Source organism: Phocoena phocoena, chromosome 1 (genome assembly GCF_963924675.1).
Source record: "Phocoena phocoena chromosome 1, mPhoPho1.1, whole genome shotgun sequence".
Lineage (NCBI taxonomy): Eukaryota > Metazoa > Chordata > Mammalia > Artiodactyla > Phocoenidae > Phocoena > Phocoena phocoena.
In genome coordinates this window covers 177,320,610-177,334,493 of record NC_089219.1, presented here as the reverse complement: position 1 = coordinate 177,334,493, position 13,884 = coordinate 177,320,610, and the positions used below count along the sequence as shown (strand labels likewise).

Below are 13,884 nucleotides of genomic sequence, written 5' to 3'. Positions count from 1 at the left end.
GTAGTTGTCTGTGCTGAAGAGATCACTGTGTTTTATGGAAACATAATTGGAAAATAACTTTTAGAAAAATAAAAAGAAAACATTTGATGAGATACATAAATACTATTTACTAGAACATTTATTAGAAAAAAAAGAGAAGTTTAAAATTTTAAACAATCATTACATTTAAAAAAATTCCCTGTTTGCTTATTGAGAATTATTAGAATAATGTGGAGAATAAATCACATACCTAAAATAATGGCTTAAATGAGATTGTGGAAAATTTAGGTTAGTAAAATGAAAAGGGCAGTGTTAAATTATATGGTTTGGCTAACAAAATAAATCTCTTCATCTTGTCCCATTCATTTTATTAGATAATGTTTTTAGAAGTTTTATCTCTCAGTTAAGCTTTGGCCAAGGACTCCTAAATTTTTAAATAGTTCCCCAAGTTTACTTAGATGATGCATTTAAAGTTGTTTTTAATGGAATATATATTGGATGTTTACTGCAGTCTTTTCTGTTCAGTTGACTGGGCTATGAATTTACTCTAAAATAATTCTTGATCTGGATTTAAGATTATCAGGAGCCTATCAATGCAGAAATGACATTAAGAATTTATAATTCCATGCTAGTTAAAATTTCCTCAAATCTGATGGAGAAGAGGGATTATATAAGAGCAAATTGCTGGCATATTTCCATTGCTAAAGGCTAAGGACACAGAACTTTTACAGATTCAAAAGGTTATAAACTTTAGTTTATGTGCCCGTTATAGCCACTGTTGACAGGAAACAGGATGAACACAGTGTGAAATGTGACTTGCAGAGTCACTTGAGGCTGGTTCTCTGAAATTTACCAAGTCTACTGCCATTAACAGCCTGTGTAAGTAGGACCCTAGACAGTGTATTTTGGTTTTATTTACATAGCTAAAGAATGTATTAAGAATTAATCGTTTATCATTCACTTTTTATAAATAATCTTTGACTCTTTTCTCATAAGAATATTAATTTCTAAAAACTGGTACTACCTAGGCTGAGCATATTATTTTCATGGGGTGTTAAATAAATTTTTAAAGTAAATTTCTGGTACATAAGGAAATCTACATTGGTAAGTTAGAAATTATATGATATTTAGGAATGCTGTGATGGAAATATTTTTTTTTACTGTTGCTTTTGTAAATGATATTGTTGGAGAGAGACTTTTAAGCTCTTCCTTCGAAAACTAGGTATAGATAAGAACATGGGTTAGCATAGATTAGATACCAAGGTCTGTAACAAAATGATAACAAATCGTGTTTTCTATTGGTTAGATGTTACTGTTTGATTTTTTTTGTGTGTGTGTGGTACGAGGGCCTCTCACTGTTGTGCCTCTCCCGTTGCGGAGCACAGGCTCCGGACGCGCAGGCTCAGCCGCCGTGGCTCACGGGCCTAGCCACTCCGCAGCACGTGGGATCTTCTCGGACTGGGGCACGAACCCGTGTCCCCTGCATCGGCAGGTGGACTCTCAACCACTGCGCCACCAGGGAAGCCCTACTGTTTGATATTTAATTCAAAAGAAGCAATGATGGGTAGCTGTAAAGAACATAGATTATAGTCTAAATCTGTTCTGGGCTCACTCATTGCTAGCTGTGTCACTGCAGGTCAGTCAGTTCGCCTCACTCTGCTTCAGTTTGCTCATTTTATAAATGATGGTAATAATAGTACATACCTCAAGAGGTTGTCTTGAGGATTAAATGGGTTAATACAGGTAAAGCACTTAAAACATTTCCTGACATCTTCTAAGTGTTTTTTGAAAAATAAGGTATTTACTCATTTATTATTATAAGTGCCTGTACATACCAGGCCCTGTGCTGGAGTCTCGAAGGGAAGTACGTTTTGGCCCCTGTTCTCAAAGAGCTTATGAGTCTTACACAGGTCATCTCCATGTAATGTGTTCAGGTTTATATGTGAAATACATGTTGGTTGCTATGACAGAAGCTTGACTCTGAGTTTTTCAAACAGAATATCTGAGCTGCTTCTTGAAAATAAGAAATTGTGCAAGTGAAGAAGCTGGGGAAGGGCATTTCGTTTAGAAAATAGCATGAAAGCAAACACAGAATGGTGAAATAAAATGAATATGCAGGGAGCTTCTACTAATTCAGTATCAGAAAGCTTAAATCACAGGGGCGTACGCATCTGGATGTCCCTCTCCCCCTGCTTTGGTTTATTCAAAAGGAATCAAATGTTTTTACGTTGGTCATAGATTCTGCAGATCAGCACAGTGCTTACCACTCCTTTTAAGTTAAGCAGACCTGGGAACAAGGACTTGGGAACAAGTATTTTACTTGAGAAATGATCCCAGGAAGCACAAATGAAAAAGTGCTGAAAAAGAAACAGAAAGAAAGAAATGCAAATGAGATGTGTGTTAATAAGTGGGTTTCTGTTTTGGGCAACTGGGCCTCAGTCCTACTGGTGATCCTCTGAGAAAACACGTAGAACATGTTTCTGAATTGTTCCAGGGGAAGATGGACAGACTGGGGTGTTTATTCACCCACTTTCACCCCTGCACACGTACCATTGGTTGAAGGTTTCACCTTGAAGCAGTCACTCCCCTGATCTACAGTTGCTCCTGCCTTTAGTCAGCAGGCTCTTGTGGGGCTAGAATTAGCTCTCATGCAGTGAAGGAGAGAGATGCAATGTTTAGAGTAGAATGCTATCAACATACCAAAAACTGTCTTCTACAGCCGCAGGTGCGTTCAGAGGGAGACTTAGAAGTTAGGGAGGAGGGAGCGACCGAGGGCACAGATTCAGGTGAACTGTCAGGTCTCCGGAGACCTGATTCCGTGGCCCCTGGTAAGAAGAATGAGGTAGGGGCTGACTGGAGACTTGAGATAAGCCTGGAGAAATAGGGAGAGGAAAAATCATTCAGCACCTCACAGACCAGGTAATGCTGGCAATTTATCTTTTATTATTAAGTCCTTTAAAATGGTTTTCATAGAATGTGAAATATTTCAGTTTGCATTTTGGATCATTGTCTTAGACTGTAAACATTATCCTTAACTGGAAAATAACATAAAGTTAGCTAGTTTGTTGAACATGGTTTAAAAGTGGGTCTTGGCCCACACATGGAGATCTGGGACTTAGCAAGAGAAAAATCAATTAGATTCTGTAGTATAATTTAATTCAAACTAAACTTACTTTTGAACATGTTTTAAATTGGTGAAAGACTAAGTAAATCACAGTATTTTTTATAGTATAAGTATAGAGTAAAATGTACGTATTTTTACATATTTACAGAATTTTATCAGTCTCTATAATGATGTCACATACTGGATAAGAATGTAGAGGTGCATCACCATATTAAGGAATGTTATGCATAATAACTGATGAATGCAAGCAATTTACCTTTTAAATTTTATTATGACCGTATGCTATTTTATTTATGTTTTTCCAGCTTTATTGAAATAAAATTGACATATAACATTGTGTAAGTGTAAGATGTACAACGTATTGATGTAACACACTTATATACCATGAAATGAATACCACTGTTGGATTAACTAACATTTCCAGCACCTCATAAAATTACCATTTCTTTTCTGTGGTAAGAACATTTAAGATCTACTGTCTTGGCAACTTTCAAGTGTATAATACAGTATTGTTAACTATAATCACCCTGTTGTATGTTAGATACCCACAACTTATTCATCTTATAACTGAATGTTTGTACCATTTGACCAACACCTCTCCAATTCTCCAACCCCCTAGCCCTTGCTAACCACCATTCTACTCTGTTTCTATGAGGTTAGCTTTTTTTAGATTCCACATATAAGTGATATCATACAGTATTTGTCTTTCTCTGTGTAACTTGTCTCACTTAGCATAATGCCTTCAGGGTCCATCCATGTTGTTGCAAACAGCACGATTTCCTTCTTTCTCGTGGTTGAATAATATTCCATTTTTCCATATTATCTTTGGAATAATATTTCAAAGATACGCTACGTCTTCTTTCTCCATTCATCCATTGACAGACACTGCTGTTGTTTCCATATCTTTGCTGTTGTGAGTAACGCTGCAGTGAACATAGGAGTGCAGCTATTTCTTCAAGATACTGATTTTGTTTTCTTTGGCTATATACCCAGAAGTGGAATTACTGGATCATAACCATATGCTATTTTAGGTTTAAGTATTAGGATCAGACAGTTCCATAATATTCATTCTAGGTGTATTACTGTTTGTCTCCACTTAGTGGGCACACTCCAGAGAAATGAGTGAGAGAATATAAATTCCTTATTTCTAGATAGTATAGCATCAGTTACAGAGTTTAATATTGATTTATGCTAACAGTTTTGTAGAATTAATGAATAATTGCTTTGAAAATGATTTTTAAACGAAGGAATAATTTGTAGAGTATGACCAAGTTACTTTAATTCAGTATTCTGAACTTCTGTTGACAATCCCTTTAACAACATTATATTGTGACTATTTCATGAAAGTTCTGATAATGCTTTGTGATCTTAAATGCAAATCCTTTGACAGAGATCACTTTCTCTGTATTCCCCATCAGCATTTTTTAACATGCACATTAACCACATTGAATAATTTTGTAGGGTGGAGATAATTTCCATGGGGAATTCATACATAAATCAATTAGACCGAGGCTGAACATGTTTGCTAAAATATGTTTAGCTATATCAGAATGGTTATCTATTTGATTGTATTATGTTTAATATCTAAAATAGCTGTTGTTGACTTCCTAGAAAATGTGTTAGTACACTTAAATGTGCATGTGCGGTGTGTGTACACGTATGCTTTTGGAGTACTTGGTAAGGTGTATATCTACAGAGAGATACACGCTATTATTACTTTGGAAGATACTTCACTTTTTGGCTACTTCTCATAGTTTTAAAAAATTCCAAGTAGATATTATTTTCACTGATTAATTCTTGAGAGCCAGCTAAATATTAGACTTTGTGCATGAAAGACATTTTCTAAATTCCTATAATGTGGAGGAAGAAGCTGCTGAGTTTGCCAATGTAGAGACACTCCATGTTGTTAAGGTGTAGAATGGAGAACTGCCAAAATGTCAGGACCCAGGTAGCTTAGCATGGTCTTGGATGTAGTTTTTACGGGAAGGAAAAGGAGCTTCCTTATAAAGATTCCTTTTTCAGGAATCTCAGGGCAGTTAACCACATAGGCAAAGTTCAAGTATAGTTTCTTTACACATATAAAATAATGTAAAGGCCTTTGTTACACAAACAGCACACAGATACAAGTACAGATTGCAATGGCAGTGTGTTATGTGACATTTAAAAAAAAGGAATCTCACTAAGCTGTAGTGTTTCCGAGGCATATAATTTATCATCTGAACAGTGCTACCCTGATGACAAACAAAAGCATCTTACCTACCTTAAATTGTTCGAGTAATTGTTCAAGTATTGTTTTTTTAAACAATACAACTGCTTGTCTATACTTTGTCATTGTTGAACAAGTTAAAACTTGTTATGGAGCAGAATTTTTCTATAATATATTCCTTAGTGTTTATATTTAGATTCAAAGAGGAAAGCTACTGCACAACCAATGATTCTATTCCACTCGGTTTCCTCTGACTCGTTCAGGCTTTCTTAATTATTTTTGCAAGAGGCCTTACTGGTTTTAGTCTAATATTCTAGTAGAAGTAATTTGTACTTTGAGTGGGAAGTTGGGAGCCTATGAAGATTTCACTTGTGTGTATTCTGTGTCTACTTTCACGCCAATCAATATTTATAGAGCTTGCTTTGTTCTGTTCATCTTCCTGCAGTAAAACCATCCAAACCGTTCAGAAAAGTCCTTTTATCCATTAAATGTTCAAGATGTATCTCACCTATCTTCTAATTGATTATATGAAATATACTCTATATATACACCTTTATCCATATACTTTTTTTCTATAATTCCTGACACCCAGGATTATCTTTTTCTCAGAGCAGGGTGCCACCATGTTACCTTCTAGCCATGGCCCAATCCATCTGGGAGAGCAGAAGGGAGCATCTGGGATGGTTGGAAAAGGAAAACAGGGACTCTTGTTAGCATATTCACATACCAAAGTTAACACTAAATGGTAGACCATCTTGGATGTGTTGAGATGTGTTTACCTTGTAGTTATTACATTTCAAGGTTGCACAGGGAAGAGATCATCTTTGTTCTTTCCTCTCCCACCTGGAATTTTTAAAGCTCTTTGTACCCTTCCAGTACCTGATGGGACCTAACTGATCTAGGCCTGAGGCTGAGAAACAGAACAAGTCAGATCCTGGGGGAAGGTGAGAGGAATTAAGAGACTTAGGGTATCCTGAAAATGGAAAGTTGAGAGAGGGAGAGACATACCCTGGGTTCTCTTTTACATCAGTTGAAAAGACAGATAAAAAAAACTGATAGGCAAAGATTTATACATGTGGCATATGTGTATATTATTTAAAAAAAATAGAGATCAAGGAGATGTTGCATCTGTTGTGCATCAACGATATGCCAGTCATTTTGCATATATTTTCACATTTAATCTTCAAATAAATTTGAAAGAAAAGCACTACAGTCAGCTCCAGTTTGCAGATTGAGCAGTGGTCTGAGAGAGGTTATGTAACGCACCCTATGTGGGCTCCTCACTAAAGGAGTGAGAATTCCCACACCAGTCTCTCCAGCTTAACTAATTGCTTGAATTCAAACTCTTAGAAAGAAATTTTTTGGTAGATAAACTTATTAAAATTTTCTTATGTTATAAAAGTGTTATTTTCCTAAAGGCAATAATTTTTTCTTCCTTTCCCCCAAATCCCAGTCCATTCAGATCCGTTTTATTTGTACCAATGAAATTACCAGTATGATTTTGCTAGACTAGCATGTTTAAATGCAAGTTAAATGACTTGGAATTAAAAGATATTCATGAACACTTCCTGAGGTATTTTAAAATTGCATAAACTTTCAGTTCTTTATGGATTTGTGAGAAGGTATCATATTCACCAAGCTGTGCTGTTTTAGGAAAACAAAAATCTCTTCCCTTTCACCTTCTGCTCACATTAAAAAAAAAAAAAAAAAAGAGGCAGCACTCCTTAAAGACTACCATTGTCAGGTTGTATCCTGCCTTTACAAAGATTTTGTGAAAAATGCTGAAGTAGGCAAGAATGATACTTGGGCAAATCCTATATGTAATGAATAAGTGTAAAATTGTTCAGTTGCTTCTTACCCACAAGATCCAAGGGCTGCTTCTAATTGCCATCTTCTGATGGTCACAAATCCTGACATAGAAAAAGTCATGCTCAAATAACCCATCCAATTCAAGAAATTCTACTTTATTTCCTGATTTGTTATTTAAATCTTACGTAAAAGAGTTTTTTTATAGCAGGAATTAATTAAAGCAAAGTTAATCAAAACAAACCTAATTCAAAACAAAGTTAATCATAAATGTGCACACAGCTTTGATACTTGTCTGTATACAAATCTTAAGCAATAACATTTACTTTCCCAGACAACCGAACTTTCCTTTTTCAAACTAAACTTCCCAGTCTCTTTCAAACTAATACTCACTTTAGTCAGTACCCAAATAGGCATTTTGCTCTATTTGTAACGTGTATATTCGACATCAAATGAATTAGTCTTTTGGGGTTGGTGGTGTGACTTTTTCAAACTCATCCCAGAACAATAAAGATTCCAAGTTATACTATAAGCAGGATCAGCTATGAAATTAGTGGAGCCCAGTGCAAAATAAAATTAAGTGTTTTGTGTTAAAAAATTATTAAGAATTTCAAGACGGCAACATCAGACCATTAAACCAAGTGTGAGGACCTTCTCAGCACTGGACCCTGTGTGACTACACAAGTCACACACCCAGGGAACCAGTTCTGGCTGTGAAATTTCATCTAATTGTCACCATGCTCTTTCCTGGTAATAGTCTAGATTCCAGGTACCCTATAGATAGTCATATTGAAAAAAAAATGGTGGATATACTATTTCTGTTAAGTAGATAAAAACAGGATTTTAAAAACTTTTTTTTTGGATTTTGAGGACATCTATGAAACATACTTCACAGTAAGTAAACTCTCTCAGAATTGGTAGTATGAAGAACTAAGACAAACGTTATGATCTGTCAAACTTATTTTGAGCTTTAACACTTGAAAGAAATGACTAGGTGCTGAATGCCTTTAGGAAAATGTCTTCTTTTTTGTCATTATACTAACGAATCTTTCTAGGATTCTCTACAAAATGAGTATCTCACTTTCTTATAGCTCAGGCTGGCCACATGGATATTCTTTTCTATCAGAGTATACCTGACGCCTGCAATGAGGGTTATTACTCTATCTTGAGTTGCCCCTCTTATCTGGCGTATCTCAGTGTATATTTTTCATATGCAAAAATCATATGACTAGATCATTTGAATAATTTATTCCAAACTAGTGTGGTTCTTGGTATGTGATTACTTCTATTACATAATTAATAAATTTAATCTAAAGCAAAATAGAAAATTCAGACATGAAAAGTGAATAAATTACCCATATATTTTCCACTTCTAGTTACCAAGTTTTAATATTGGAATATGCTCCATTTTTTTCCTCTAGCATTTAAAAAAGGAGAGTATACGATATATGTTTCTGTAAATGTTTCCTATTAACAATGTACCAGAGACATCTTTTTAGGCCAGTAAATATAGTTTTATATCATTTTTAATATTTATATTGCAGTCTATTATGTAATTGTAGTGGAATTCATACACCTCACCTCTTTTGCTGGAGAGTAGGGATCATGATCCTTTCTTTTCCAAGTCTTTTTTTCCCAGGCTTTCTGATCAGGGTGCCATTATATCTTATCATCCAGCTCTAGCATGGCCTTTTCAACCATCATTTAGTTTGTTAGAAAGTGGTCGCATTATTTTTTAACTTCACTTTCTTTTTGGATATAATGCCATTTCTCCCTCTTGGCTCTTGGCTCAACTGTGACTCAGTCCTGCCAGACTCCTGTTCCTTGTCACTGGCCCTGTGGGCAGGTTCCAATCTGGTGTATGCTGACTTCGTGAAGGGGCTCTTGTTACCTAAGGGGTCATATTGCTGCTGCACATAATATTAGTATTTTTATGAAAATCTAAATACACAATCATTTTTTATTTAGTGTTACCTATTCTTTCATGCTCTAGCCCATCAGTAGCTGTCATTACATACATCCCTGCTGCTTCTCATTTGTGGACTTCTATGTAGATTGTCAGTGTAGATGAGTTCAATTAACATTGCTGCCTGCTATGAGGAGAATTTGCCCCATGCCTTCAGATTTGGAGTTTCTGCTCGAAATCACTGTTTCCTATTTTGTCCACAGCTTCTGAACTTGTCCAGTTCATCTATCTAACCATCAGTCACAAAAGTCTCTGTTTGTGGCTCCAAGTCAGCTGCTCTGGATGATCTCTTTGCAAAGCCCTCAGTAAGCCCTATCGTGATTTGTATGTATGCTATGTGGTCTATATTTCATGGTATTCCACCCCAACATACCCTCAGTGAGCCAAACTCACTGTTATTTTTATATGGCAGATGATTGCCTATCAATTTTCTGTCACTTTGTGGTATTTCTCAGGTCTGTGCAAAATGAATTTTGTACATGCAACAAAGTATACCATGCAAAATACACTCTCAGATTTGATAAAACTACAAACAGAAATTGTTATGTAATAGGTAAAAAACTCATGTTGATAAAGACATTCTTCTTTAATAAATACCTTACATGTAATGCTTAAAATTTTTTTTAACATTAGTAAAAGTTTCGTCCTTAAATTTTTACAAAATTTTGCTATAATATATCAAAAAGAAGTGCCTCCCACTTCCTCACCTCATTGATCCAAATCATTTCACTACTAATTCATTCATTAATTCATTTAACAATTTTCCAGCACGGCTCTTTTCTATAGATACATTATAAAACCATACAATAATGTATTTGTTTGATAAGTATTTATTCAGTTTCTACTTATAAGGCACCATTCTCTGTCCTTGGTATATATCAGTGGAAAAAATGGCAGACCAAAAACCCCTCCTTATGTTAAAGAAGAAGAGAAATGGGAAGTAAACACGTAAATAATTTTAGATAATGAAAACTGTTAAGGAATTTAATCAGGGAGATGGGGCACTTGATCTCAGATAGGCAGGGAATGCATTTTGTAAAAAGTGATATTTAAGCCCAGAAGAAACCAGCCATGCACAGGTCTAGAGAAAAGCACCTAGGCAGAGGGGACAGCAAGTGTAAAGGCCCAGTGAGCATGGCAGGTCATTAGCTGAGAGTAAGGTACAGGGAGGAAGTAATGTGACATTTTAACACTAAGTGAAAGAAAGCTTAATAAATAAACTCATGCTATGAATCAAGATAGAGATGTGGATGACAGGGTGGGGTCAAGTAGAAAACACAGATCTTTGGGGTTGATAAGGCTAAGAAATTGAGAAACCAGAATATTGGGTACATCATCTTCATGGATACTGTATTCTGTAAGAATGGTGACAAGGGCATTGGTAGAGAGATGAATCAGAATTATATCTGACTGTTAAACTAGAGATCCCAAGGCTTCCACTTACATCTCACAGGCAGAACATAGTCGTGTTGCTGCAGTACAGAACAACGGAGTTCTTGTACTAAGAAGGAAGGGGAGCACAGTGTTTGGGAGGTTATGAAAAGTCCTTGTCTCATTGTCTTTACTATTAAGTATGAAACTTCAGAAGAGTCTTCTACACATTTATCTTTAGGCCTAAGGAAAAAGAAGTACTGGTTTGTGTCTTAATATAGTTTTCTTTCTACTTAAGAGCTAATGACTGAAATGTAGTAAACGGCACAATACCTGTTTGATAAATAAATGAATCAATGAAAAAATAACTAGATGATTATTACTTATCAAGCATAAAAAATCTTTTTGTTTGTTTGTTTTTTCAAGATAATGGTTTTATTTCCTTTGGAAACCCAAATATCTAGAAGTGGGAGTGCTGGATTATATGATAGTTCTACTTAAAAATTTTTGAGGAACCTGCATACTGTTTTCTATAGTGGTTGTAACAGTTTACATTCCATACTAAAAGTGTACAAGGGTTCCCTTTCTTTTTCTTTCTTTCTTTTTAAAAAATTTTTTTTTATTGGAGTATAGTTGCTTTACACTGCTGTGTCAAGCACCACCCCCTTTCCCCCTTGGTATCCATATGTTTGTTTCTCTATGTCTGTGTTTCTATCTCTGCTTTGCAAATAAGACCATCTATACCATTTTTCTAGATTCCACATATATGTGTTAGTGTACGATATTTGTTTTTCTCTTTCTGACTTACTTTACTTTGTATGACAGTCTCTAGGTTCATCCATGTCTCTGCAAATAACACAGTTTCATTCCTTTTTATGGCTGAGTAATATTCCACTGCGTATATGTACCACATCTTTATGCGTTCCTCTGTTGATGGACATTTAGGCTGTGAAGCATAAAAAAATCTTTACTTCAAACTTCCAGTACTCTGGCAATTCATATTACAGTGTTTCTACTCAGTCCACATACACAGAAGATAGCTTGGTGCAGTGGACAGAGCATAGACAAACTAGGTTAAATGCTAGCTCTGTTACTAACCCCCTGTATGACCAAGGGGATGTTCTTCAACCTCAGAGAGGTTGAGTTTCCTTTCCTTCCATATTCCAGATCTGTGCTTTACACCCAAACTAATATGTAAGATCAATAAAAAACCTAAAATGTTGCTTTCTCCCATCACTGGTTTTGAAGCTGTGTTATAGATATCTCAAATATTTGTTTCCTTCAAGGTAGTGGATAGTGATTTCTACACATTTTTCTAGCTGTAGCCTATGTGGGGGCCAACAATTGGATGACTTAATATTCTCAGAAATATGGCAGGATTGCAGTTCATTGCCTTCTGTGGTTCAGCAGAGCCATGAGGCTAGTTGTAGTCAGTGGGTTATCAGAAGTCAGCTATGGGCTGGGTATTGAGTGGCAGGGTAAGACCCTCAAAAATTCTCTACTGAGAATTTTTTTTTTCTTCTTATAATATGTGACAGAAATCTCAGATGGCCCTCAAAATTCCTCCTTAGTGTACCTTCCATATATAACCCTCTTTCCCTTGAAGTGGACAAAATTTGTGAACAAGATATCATTCCTGTCATTAGGTTACATTATATGTCAAAGTTGTAAGGATTTTGCAGCTGTAATTAAGGTCCCTAATCAGTTGGTTTTGAATTACTCAAATTATTCTGCATGGGTTTGATAATCATTTGATTCCTTAAAAGAGGAATTCTCCTGCTCACCTACTGAAGTGAGCTGCCAAGTTGTCTGTAAGAGGGGCATGTGGCAAAGGACTATGAGTGGTGTTTAGGACCTGAGATCAGACCCTGGCTAGCAGTCATCAGGCAAAAGGAGACCTCTGTCATACATCCACAAAGAGCTGAATTCTGCAGACAACCATGTGATTTTGGAAGAGTATCGTGAGTTCTGTAAGCAATGTAGGCCAGCTAACACCAAGATTGCCATCTTGTGATACCCCAAGCAAAAGACCAACCTAAATTGTACCCAGGCCCTGACCCACAATAACTATGCGATAATAAATGTGCATTGTTTTAAGTGATGCTTTACACCATTGAGTTTGTGGTGGTTTTTTTTTTTTTTTTTTTTTTTTTTTGCAGTACACGGGCCTCTCACTGTTGTGGCCTCTCCCATTGCGGAGCACAGGCTCTGGACGCAGGCTCAGCGGTCATGGCTCATGGGCCCAGCCGCTCCGCGGCATGTGGGATTTTCCCAGATCAGGGCACGAACCCGTGTCCCCTGCATCGGCAGGCGGACTCTCAACCACTGCGCCACCAGGGAAGCCCTGTGGTGGTTATTTTACAAAGGAATAGAAAACCAATACATAAGGAATGATACATAAACATCAATATTTAAGAGGTTTCCCTGGCAAATTAGTTCCCTGCATGAAGATTATGTGTAAAGGTCTGTTGCCAAATTACTATGTACGTACAAGGAGAGCAAAAACTAAAACTTTTTTTTTAAAGTATTGAGATTTATAAGTTCCCTTCCCTTCCCCTCCCTTCCCTTCCCTTTTCTTCCATAGCCTAAACTAGCCTGTCTTCACTGATACAAATTTGGCACCAGAAGTCAAATGCAATAATAACCAAACAATGCATTTTACATTGCTTTAAGAAGTTTTCTGACGAGTAAACTATTATTAGAGACTAGAAGGAGAGTCATCCTTGTTAGGTAGTGGAGAAACACATGATAAAACTGTCAAATGTCATCATTTGCAATGTAGATAATTTATCTTCTGACCTTGTAACTTTAAGGAAAGTGTTTGGGAAATAGGATGTTAGTAATGTGTGTTGGTTACTGTTGGCTGAGTTTGGAAAATGAAAAGATGAATAGATGAAGAGATGGATCCAGAAATTATTGGCCAGCTTAGAAGCAGAAATGAAAGAGCCTGGAGAGACTCCAAAAATGTGAGAAATTGTACAATTGGAAAAAACAATTTCTTCTCAGTCCTGACCAGTAGGAGATAATTTTGGGAAATTTCTTGAATAAGGGTTGATTAAAATTCAGCCATGCAGCAGGAATGCAGTCAGAGGTTTGACCATTGTTAAAACCTCTTGATGAGTTAAGGTTACAGGATAACAGGAGAGAAGATATCTTTGGAGGCAGAGCTAAGGATCAAAGAGGTCAAAGACCAACACTTCCTGAGCATGGAACCAGGGCCTAATTGAGATACATTTACCACAGCCAGTATGGGGTCTTCTTGTAGCTGAAATGCCCACGGGATTTCAGAATTGCTGCGGACCAATGACATCTGTGTACTTTCCTTTCTTCCCATTTGTGAATGGGAGTGCTTATTTTGATTGTCCTGTTTTTGTTCAACCACTGCAGATTTTTTGGAGGTCGAGCACACAATTTTCTGATAGATCTATGCAT

General features: G+C 36.4%; 1 pseudogene; it reads right to left on the bottom strand.

Moving 5' to 3' along the window:
- Window positions 1–13,884, bottom strand: part of LOC136118665 (BCL2/adenovirus E1B 19 kDa protein-interacting protein 3-like) — a 64,051-nt pseudogene that overhangs the window by 4,553 nt on the left and 45,614 nt on the right.